The following is an 11,250-nucleotide window of genomic DNA, read 5'->3' on the forward strand; positions in this document are numbered from 1 at the left end:
ATTATCTGCGGCTACTAGACATTGACTACCCAAAGCGATTCGACTATTCACAATAGACTTGTCGTCACTTTTCGACTTTCGGGATCGCGTTTCTGCCTCGATTCTTGGGCATTCAACGCGTATTCCCTGGGTCATACTCGTGAGTTCAGGTCGTTGGAGTCCGTCGAGGCTTTGGTGAGATGAGTAAAAGTTGGAATAAGTTGCCAAGGTTCGGGTTTCACCCCTGGCTTAGCAATTTCTTCCTTGTTTTAGTAAAATTTGAGGAGATTATTCATCAAAATATGGATTTCACTCCTGATTTGGTATAATTCTCCTCATTCGTTATTGAAAATAATGAGGAAATCATTGATAAATTGATAAAATCAGCATTGATCAAACAATTTAGTCGAGAGTTTGCGGCTTTCACACCTAATCTCAACTAAACCGCTTGATTTTATTTGAAAATTCGAGTGCAGTGATAGCGAAGAATATCAGAATCTAGCACATAAGCTTGGTCTGTTGGTTCCTAACTATAGTCTAGCTCTCTAAGACAGCGACCCGGACTAGGTCGTGTCTAGCCTAATTCCCTATAGTTATGGCTCTGATACCAATCTGTCACACCCCAACCGATGGCGGAATCATCGGGGCATGGCACTGAGCGAAAAGATTGTCCAGAAGTTTCCACAACAACTATTAATACTATTCAGTTAAATGATACGTCCCATACCGTATCTCAAATAATACAATATATTATTACAGATAACAACTAGGCAAATATTCTGTTCCGACAACTCAAATTTAAATAAATAACATAAATATTGTTCAAATACTGCTAAAGACCCAGCCTGACAAGATCTACAGACAACTATGCTCTAGTTGCTTTTTCCTGATAGACAACTATTTGTTGGGGGCCTCTAGAGCTTTATTCTAGCCTCGCTTTCCTAGCAAGCAAACATCTTAAACACCTGTCACATACGTTAAAATAAAGTCAATACATATAATGTAAAGGTGAGCATACAAGTTTGATAATAGCATATAGAGTTCGAAATAGTTTACGCATAACCAACACGTACACAGAGGAAAACGAAGCATGTTAATTATCGACATGGATCTATCGATACCAATGACTGCGGGTTGACTGTCCGGGACAGTTCGCAATACATGATTACCACCATAATCCATGCAAGTAATTGTCCTTAACAACCCCCGTGTGAACGGGTGCTGAGTCCAAACTATAGTACTACGTCGTTAAGGCAGGTAGACAGCATTCAACGTGTAAACACAATCAACAAGCATTCATTTAGTCACGTAATACGTGCATAATGGTTAGCGTTCAAATAATTGAGTAGTGTGTTCGATTGTGATTTTGATAAGTAACGTATGTAACACCCAAAAGTGCTATAAGCAAAAAGGGATCGAGTATACTCACAACGATTGATTGATGGATTGAAGGGAGCGCTTGAGAGTAGGGTTAGCCTGAATAGTTCGATAGCATAACGATAAGCATCGCGTAAAATGGAATACCTAATAAGGGGTCGAACAGCCTGGTCGATCGAACAACAGGTTCGATGGATGGGTTGTTCGTTCGGTTAGACAATCCGTTCGGACAGTCTATTCAATCGGCCGGTAGGCTCGATCGGCTGGACTGTTCGAGTGGATTATTTCTTCCTTTGAGTAAGATGTGTTTGTGTATGATGGTTTGACCTTTAGAAGTTTTCGTTGTAGTATTTGAGAACACTGAAGTGTCCTTACCTTTCAGGTCGATCGATCGAACGGTCTGTTCGATCGGCCGGCTCAACCGATCGGTTAGGAACTCTAGTAGTAGTCCTCAGCAGGATGTCACTCGATCGAACAGCATGCTCGATCGAACAACATGCTCGATCGGGTGGCATTCCAATACGTTCGATCGAACATCATCTCGTTCAATACTATACTTCATGAAATTGTCAAAGTGTGGGGCCATATGCTAGCCGATCGGCTGGCTTGGTCGATCGGCTGGCATGTCCGATCGGTGGGCTGTTCGTTCGAACAGCCTAACCGTTCGGCCAGCATCCTGACCTGGTCGGCCTGTTCGTCTAACACTTGGCTGTTCTGATTATTTGACGTTATATCGAGGTAGTTTGACAACGAGCTGAACCATATCACTTTCGTTCTTACCTATTTCCCCTACTCGGGCAGGAATCACCCATGTCCGGCCGGTGAATGGTTCGGAACTGCGGTTTAACGTTTAACCCGAAGTCGATGAACCTCGTAGATAGAACCCGGTTCTTGAATCACACAACCACTGGAATGATTAGTGAGTTGGTTCAAGCTCCGTTTCTACCGGTTTGAAGGCATTGGGTGTAAAAGAGTTGGAAGAAAGTTGGAAATCCTTCTTTCAATCCTTCACACCATGAGAATGTTTAGATCTATGATAGATCTTAGCTTGTTTATGTGGAAATCGGTTAGACCCAAGCTGTTCATGGTGGATTGAGGCCAAAGCATGATGTTCTTGAAGAACACCATGATGACATCATCCTAGAATGCTTAGATCTTGATGATTTCACGGTTAGAAATCAAGATTTGAAAGATAGAAAGGTGTAGGAGCGTGTTTTGATCAAGAAAGTACAAGATTTAGGATGAAAACTTACCAAAATCGAAAGAAATCTGAGAAAAGGAGAGGAGCACGAGCTGGTCGGTCAGAGAGTTTCCAAAAGTGGAAAGACTGACAATGAAAGCCCTATTTATAGGCTCCAAAAGAGGAAAGGGCTGGCCGATCGGCCAGGCATCCTGATCGGACAGCCTGCTCGATCGGACAGTCCGTCCGATCGGCTGGGCTGTTCGATCGGCTGACAGCCTGATCGATCAACAGCCTGGTTCGAGTGTTTGGTGCAATGATTTTTTATATTTCGATTTCGATTGAAGACGATACGAGTACGATAGAGTTTCCTATTCAAATTACTTTCAGTCCCAACTACTATATCTAACATACAATCATCTATATTTCACCATATCCTTACGTTACCATTCGTCATAATTCGATTTCGATTGCATTTGATCTGAGTTTCGAGTTTCGATTGATCACCACACAAAACATAAAGTAAACACGCACAGGTAACACATAAGGCACACACACACGTCTAACAACAACCAAAGTTCGTGTTATTCGAGATTCGAGTTCTATGATGGCTAGATCGGTTTGATTACCGATTAGTTAACTTTATCGCATTGTTACTTCCTACTATTCACAGTCGTAAATCGGTTCGCGTCGATTAAACATTCGATTACTTCGATTAATTCTGATTAACAACACTTACTCCACATAATACAGGTAAAACATAAAATAGACTAGTTATAGTCAAAGAAAGTCAAAGTTGACTTGGACTTTGACTTTGACTTTGACATTCGAAAACACGGGGTGTTACAGGACCAAACTGGTAAAGTTGGAAACTTATATTAACAGGGACTAATTATAACAATTTTCGAAACCTCAGGGACCATTTATGTAAAATATGTTAGTACAGGGACCAAAAATATAATTTTTAAATCAGATCTTAAAAAGGGGGTCTTCTTTAAAGAACCGGCCCTTAGTGAGACTCGAACCCGCGCCACTGGTGTATAACCGTAACGTCTTAACCAGTTTATCCTCCGTCTCGGAGCTGATATACGTTGAAGTTATATTGTATTGTACTTATATAGTCGTTATATTATACTATGTTAGTACAGGGACCAAAAACGTAATTTTGAAATAAGATCTTATAAAGGGGGTATTCTTTAAAGAACCGGCCCTTAGTGAGACTCGAACCCGCGCAACTCCTGTATAACAGAAACGACTTAACCAGTTTATCCTCCGTCTCGGAGCTGATATAAGTTGAAGTTATATTGTATTTATATAGTCGTTATATTAAACTATGTTAGTACAAGGACCAAAAATGTAATTTTTCAATCAGATCTTAAAAAGGGGGTCTTTTTTAAAGAACCGACCCTTAGTGAGACTCGAGCCCACGACACTCGTGTATAACAGAAACGTCTTAACCAGTTTATCCTCCGTCTCGGAGCTGATATAACTTAAAGCTATATTTTTATTTATACACTCGTTATATTAAACTATGTTAGTACAGGGACCAAAAATTTAATTTTGAAATCAGATCTTAAAAAGGGGGTCTTCTTTAAAGAACCGGCCCTTAGTGAGACTCGAACCTGTGCAACTCATGTATAACCATAACGTCTTAACCAGTTTCTCCTCCGTCGCGGAGATGATATAAGTTGAAGTTATATTGTATTTATATACTCGTTATATTAAACTATATTATTTCAAACAAACATAGATCGCACTGAGGAACCGAAATCAATTCTATACAATATAACTTCAAGTTATAATTAATTAAAATATATAACGTGTATAAATAAACTTAAAACTGGATGTAAGTCATTCTCAGGGTCACGTTTTAGTGGCTTTTGATATGTTGGTTAAATATTGACTTTTAAACAATAATAACTTTAAATTACCAAAGTTATTACATCCTAAAAAACGATACAAGATAAATTTAAATAACTTCCTAAAAACGCTAGCTAAATATAATTTTTCAAGGTTTCAAACACTGAAATGTGTTCAAAGTCCTCGTCATAAATTATTGCGTAGTCTAGCAGGGCTTCTTCAATGACCTCTTCTTCAGCCAGGTTGTTGTGGCGATTTTTTTTAACGTTCTTGTACCTTCCTAAGAAACGGCTACATTTGAAGCTTAGGAAAGCACACCGAGTGTTGAGGTCATTGGCGCTACGGGTCGTTTGTTGCACGTGAATGCAGAAATAGTTCATAACCTGACCCCAGAACGCGAGATCAGAAATTGAGTAAGTGCCTTCATCACGAGCGGCGGCGTAGGAGACGGTAATAGCAATGTCTTCTTCGTCGGTCCAAGAAGAATCCATGATTTTGTTAACAAATTTCAAGTTTGAGGTTAAATTGTGATTGGATGTGGTTAAATGGCAAGAATGCCTATGCCTATTTATAGTGGGTTCATTGATCACTATTCATTAAATTAATAAATTAAAAACAGGTATTTTATTGCATAAACTAGACAACATTTGGACGGGGTAAACACCGCCAAAAATACAGTTTTTATGCAATGAATTGTCTGTACGACAAAAAAGTTTTACAAATGTCTCCAGTTATGTTTATTGGTTTATCCGTAACCAGATGCTCCATAAGCATACACAGGTAAACAGCTTCATTCACTGTGATTGATGTGTTAGATACCACGTAGTTGTCATTGAGCTCGGCAGAGATACATTTTTTTGGTTTTCCCGTTTTTTTCCAATTTCGCAAATGCACTAGTAATGCTCCTAAGTAAACTTTAACCTTCGTCAAACGGGGGTGAATAACGTTTATATATTTATTGCCGACACAAACATTTTCGCACGGGTAATACACCAACTCCTGTGACGATAACTCTAGTCGAGCTAGGAGCCATTCGTTATTTTCTAACGGTAACGGAAAGAAGACGTAATCCACTTCGAAGAAAGAAGGAAATGGGTGTAATATGCCATTGGCATATTTAACAACGTTTTTAGGAGTAGAATCTAACAACGTTTCATAAAATTGTGGTGGAAGAATTGTCCACCGCAAGTTTAACAACGGATCCCTTTGAATCTTTCTATTCCTCCAAGCCATCAGCCTTCCCACCCATCCTTCAATATGCTGTATAAGTTGTAATTTAAAATTAATTAATAACGGGAAAAAAATTCTAGATTTAATCAAAATATTAGGAAGAATAATTAACTGTTGACGTTAGGTAGCCGCCACAGCGAAAACCTAATAGAGTCCCCCAAAATTTTTCGTCCAACTCTATTGATCTTGTGAAAACTGATGAATAACAGAACGGCGCATCTCCATTTCTGTAGAATGTTTCCACGTCTTTTGACCAGTTCTCACTTTCGTCGTTTGGAATTGCCCATGTACCAGCCCGGTGGAGGTGAAAACTTTGTCGATTGTGTACAAAGTGGCTTTGTTCTGAATCATTTCGTTGTGGAACTTCAGAAGAACTTTCACCCTTGGAACTTCTCCATTTTTTGAGAATCCAAGATGATGATTTGTTTGCTGGTTGGGAGCAGTATACATCATTTTTATTTTTTTCAGACATTTTTGCGTGCTCGAGAAATGTACTCAAATACTATACTTAAAGGGAAGAATTCTAATTTATTAAAAAAAATTTCGATAAATGAGAATTTTGGTCAAGACGTTTTAACCAAGACGTTTCGGACATGCAAACCGTTTGATGAACGATACGTGGCATGCATGCAGAGACGTTTCAGGACATTTAAGACGTCTCAGGATTTAAGACGTTTCAGGACATTTAAGACGTTTCACGACATTTAAGACGTCTCAGGGTTTAAGACGTTTGACACGTGGCATTTTAAGACGTTCGTTTCTGACATTTAAGACGTTTCCCACATTTCGAGACGTTTTGTTTATTAAGACGTTTCCCACATACTTGAGACGTTACACAAGAATCTTGAGACGTCTAAACTGCTACTTGAGACGTTTCAGACATTCAAACCGTTTGATGAACGACACGTGTTCCAGTTTGGGTCCCCGTGTAGCCATCGCGTGACACGTGTCGCGGAAGAGGTTTTAACTTTAGGAGTGTGGGTTCATGTGTTTCATTTCGCCCAACAAACGTCTTCGGGACATTCTCGTTTAGGACCACCCTGAAGAAAGACCCGACGACCATTGAAGATCCGAAGAAAGACCCGAAGACCGTTGAAGATCCGACCAAAGACCCGACCCGCGTTGAAGATCAAACCACCGTTTCATTTTTGCTGCCGGACTACCACGTTACTCGTTGACTCAGAATGGATCCAAATTACTACGGTTACCCACCCATGGGTCGTGCAGAGCACATGCAACCTGATCACGTGTAACACCTCGAATTTTTGTGTCCAATGATGTGTTAACACGTGTCATTTGTTTACACGTGGCATCTATAATAAATAAAGGACTAATTTTGACAAACCTTGAAAGTATATAAATTCGAGGGTTATAAAACCAGGGTAATATACTGTATAGTAACCCTAAATAAATGCTTGTACCTTCAAACGAATAAATCATAAAACGTACGGAAGCGAAACGCGGAAGAAAGTGAGAGATTACGAACTACAGGGGTTAACTGTGCCAACATGTTTAATATTACCTCTGAGTGACCCTTTAACGTTCCCAAAAGACTTCGTAACAGTATTATACGCTCACTAGAATATACTGTATAAATTCCGCTAAGTTCCGTCTTAAAACGAAAGAGTTATACTCAAATTCGTATGAGAAGGGTTAAAAGCGTCAACAGTGAAAGTTAAGGCTTTCCAATATAATTAATAAATAAACCGGGGACTTAATAGCGCGGGTAAATAACACGAGGTCCCTATCGGTAAATAACCGAGGGCCAAACCGCAAAGTTACCCCTTCAAACCCGAAAGGTCAGGTAAATCATTACGAAAGATTTCGTTATTAATTACCAGATTCTGTAATCATGACAAAAGATTTAAAATTTCTGAAATCTTAACCCCACGCGGCCCGCATTGCACGTTGGGTTAAGTTGAGGCGGGCCGCGAGCCTCCTCAATTACGCGTCTGATCTTTTAATCCCAGGCGGCCCGCATTGTAAACGCATGGAACCTCCATGCGGGCCGCATTAGACGCCCATATGCAGAATTGTTGTAACTACTTGGCCTTTGGACCATTTGAACGATCAAACCTCAATAAATGAGGCATGGGCACCCTACACTTGACCCATATCACTTAGGGGACACCTACCATCACCTCTGGTCTGATTGTAAGTGTTGTAATGATCATGTTTGCTTGGCATTGGCTATAAATAGCATGCCTTAAGCTCATAACAATTCACACAACTCAAACTCACATCTTTGATCATCCCAAGTGCTCTCAAGTCCTCATCTCTGCTCCATAAGCAAGAACACAACCTCTGTAAGTGATCTAACCCTTTGTGGTTCCACATTTCCTTAGTAAATGGCTAAGAACCAAACCGTCGTAACTACGGTTTGACTTTACAATAAATCAATAATGGTTCAGTCTTATGACGAATCAAAAGTGGTTATGAGTTGGTATTTATGTGGGTAATAAACCTCTAAAATGGTTCCCCCCGATCACCACTCTAACTATGTCAAATGTCGAGTCAAACGTGCGGTTAAAAAGTCAACAGAAAGCTATTTTAACGATTTATGCATAATCTGTAATGTATATGTTATGGAACCTGTTTTGACAATCATAAAACATGATAATAAGTATATAAACCTGTTTGCGCTCGTTTGAATCGACCATTTGCTATATTGAACCGGTTCGGAGCCGAATGTCGCAAAAGTTTGACTTTTGCTTTGACTTCAGTTCTGACCCGTTTTAGTGAGGTATAAATATACCTTAGGACGCTCTTAGGACCAGGTCACATGTTGGTATAAACCTCTGTGGTCGGTTCATGAGTTATCCGAGTCTTTTGCGCAATTCCGTCATTCGCCTAAAAGTTGACCGTAACGGCCTTTTAAAATTAAAACGAGTATTTCGGACACGTGAACGGACCAAAACCTTGCTTATTAAATTATAAGCATGTCCTTAAAGTTTCACGTCAATCCGAGGTCTAGAATGAGAGTTATGCTAATTAGCGCAATTTAAATAAACTTTAGTAATTAACAGCGCAATTAGCGTAACGCCCATCTAACCCAAGTTTTCGTCACCAAAACTTTTACCCACTGTGGTAAAATAATATTTTGGGAATTTTAAAGATTTTTAATAATTTTTACCTTGCTCATAACCTGCGGTTATGGCTACGGTTCGGTAAATACCGAATATGCCCTTTTTGGCCAAAACGGGAGTTCTACAAGGTCTTTTGACCCGATTCCAGTTGCCACTGGTTTTAAATAATAAATAAAGTATTTTAAGCTTTATAAGCTGTTCGGGAAACTCAGATTTCCTGTAGAACTCGAAAAGCCCTTTTAAAGTCTTTAAAATGACCAAAAAGCCCCTACGGGGCATAATATAAACTTAAACTCGTTACGGGCGTCACGGAAGGTATCCTACTGATACCAAAATACTTTTAAGGCATATTGACTTAGGAAATAAGCGTAGGACACTTATGGTTAACCGTTTCGCCTATTTGCGCACACGGTACGGCTCATGTAACTAGTTTTCGTGCAATAGCCGATACGGGTCAAATTATATTATTTGAACCCCAAAATCCAGAGTGTGAACCATAAACCCATATAAAACAAGTCTCTGAACTTGTTGGGTGCAAATCATACTCCATTCTCGGTTTTCGCCTTTTCGTGCGAATTAACCATATCTATGTATCGGAATCAACCGGTTTAAGCTACGGCTAATATAAGGACCGTTAGGATTCTATGAGGTTAATTAAAACCTTCGTTCCAGATTAGGAGCCCCAGTAAAAGCTATCGGTGACTTGATCTAAATTAAGGATTTATACTTGCAAAGGTAAATACTTTAACTTATTTCCCCTATATGGGCTTGGGTTACGGTATGTTAATACCGCTTGATTGAGCATTATATAATTCCATCGCTTAGGTGGTTAATTGATTAAATATGATCGGCTCATTTAAACAGTTTTGTTGCTTATAAGCCTTTGGGGGGTTTAATGACCGTTGTCCCGGATATCCTTGGCATCATTTTACGAAATGGCCACGACCATCGACATCCCGGTGTAGGCGTACACCCGGTATAAAGTGTCGACATTAAAATTAAAAGACGTAGCCGTTGGTTTTTATACTACGGTTTTACGCAAACGTGGTGTGTCTATAAATCTTTAACCCGACACGACCCGGGCTACTGAACGCATAAAAGAACATGTAAAACGTTCACAAGATCATTATGAATTTTCCCAAGTTATAAAAGAGTTTGTGCCTTGTGCATTCAAATCAATTTTTAATAAACATTTTCAAATGTGTCAGTTGAATGTATTTACCAGTGTAAACTGACGTATTTTCCCCAAAAGATTAAGTGCAGGTACCTGAACGTAATTTGGCTGGTATTAGCTCCCTAGCGTCGTGATAAGTCTCGCAAGCTTGATTGCAGTATCTGATGGAACAAATACTTTATGTTTATTTACGATCCACTGTGGATATATTCAACCCCTGTAATACATTTTGATATTACAATCAGAGGTTGAAATTTATATATTTATCTTATGCTTCCGCTGTGCATTATATAATTGTGTGGTTTGACTATATTGTTGCCAACATCGTCACGGTGATCCCCCACCGGGCCCACCGGTGAGACACGTGGAAATCGGGGTGTGACAGGTTGGTATCAGAGCCAACATTGAGTGAATTAAACACTATCCTAATGTGTTTGATCTCAATGACACAATTGCACATACTTGAGTCTAGACAAGAACTTAGGACAAATTCGGATTGATACTCCTTTTTGTCTTTACTTTCGACTTGATTTTTAATAAGTTTTGGAGCAGGAAAATGCCACCTGTTATATTCCGAGGAAGAGGAAGGGGAAGAAGAGGCCGAGGAGAAATCGTGACACATCACGATACCGAAGCTGGACCATCTGGTACAAGACATCCTTCGATGACAAGGAGCGAAGAGCCACAACGACGAAGAGATCTTTACGAACCAGCGAGGCATTCCACTTCGCACAGCTCAACGCCATCCTACCGGCACTCCTTTGGGCCAAATTCAGAAAATGATCCCAACAACCCACAACCTTCCTTCATACCTCTACAACGTTCGGTTTCGCACCGAAATTACGACGACCCTACTCCCTACTACATAGGTCAGTTTAATCCGGCTGACTACATACAGGAACCTTCAGGATTTGTTCCGCTTGGTCCACAAGACCACTTTTCTGAAGATCCCATGGAGGAAGATGAGGATCCTACTGAACCAGCTCGTGGTACGCCCACGCATCCGATAGAAGTTTCTGATGGGTCATCCTTCCATGGAACGCCCTATCAAGGACCAGACAGTTTCCAAGCGATGTTTGACCGACATGAGTGGTACTACACACCACCTCAACAGACATCTCAACAACCGAGACATCCACAGGATCCCTCTGAGGATTCACGCTTTGAGGCAGTTACGCCACCGCCTCCGCCACCGGCACAACCAGTAATACCTGATCCGTCGAGGCGTAGGAGGACAAATGCTCGTATGTCTACACGAGGAGGAGGGGGTATCCACTTCAGCACTCCTCGACATTCTAGTAGTAGCCACTATCCGCCGCTACAAGAAGAAGGACCTTCAAGTCCTATACAGGAGGCGAACTCCG

The sequence above is a fragment of the Helianthus annuus genome, chromosome 7 (assembly GCF_002127325.2).
Source record: "Helianthus annuus cultivar XRQ/B chromosome 7, HanXRQr2.0-SUNRISE, whole genome shotgun sequence".
Classification (NCBI taxonomy): Eukaryota; Viridiplantae; Streptophyta; class Magnoliopsida; order Asterales; family Asteraceae; genus Helianthus; species Helianthus annuus.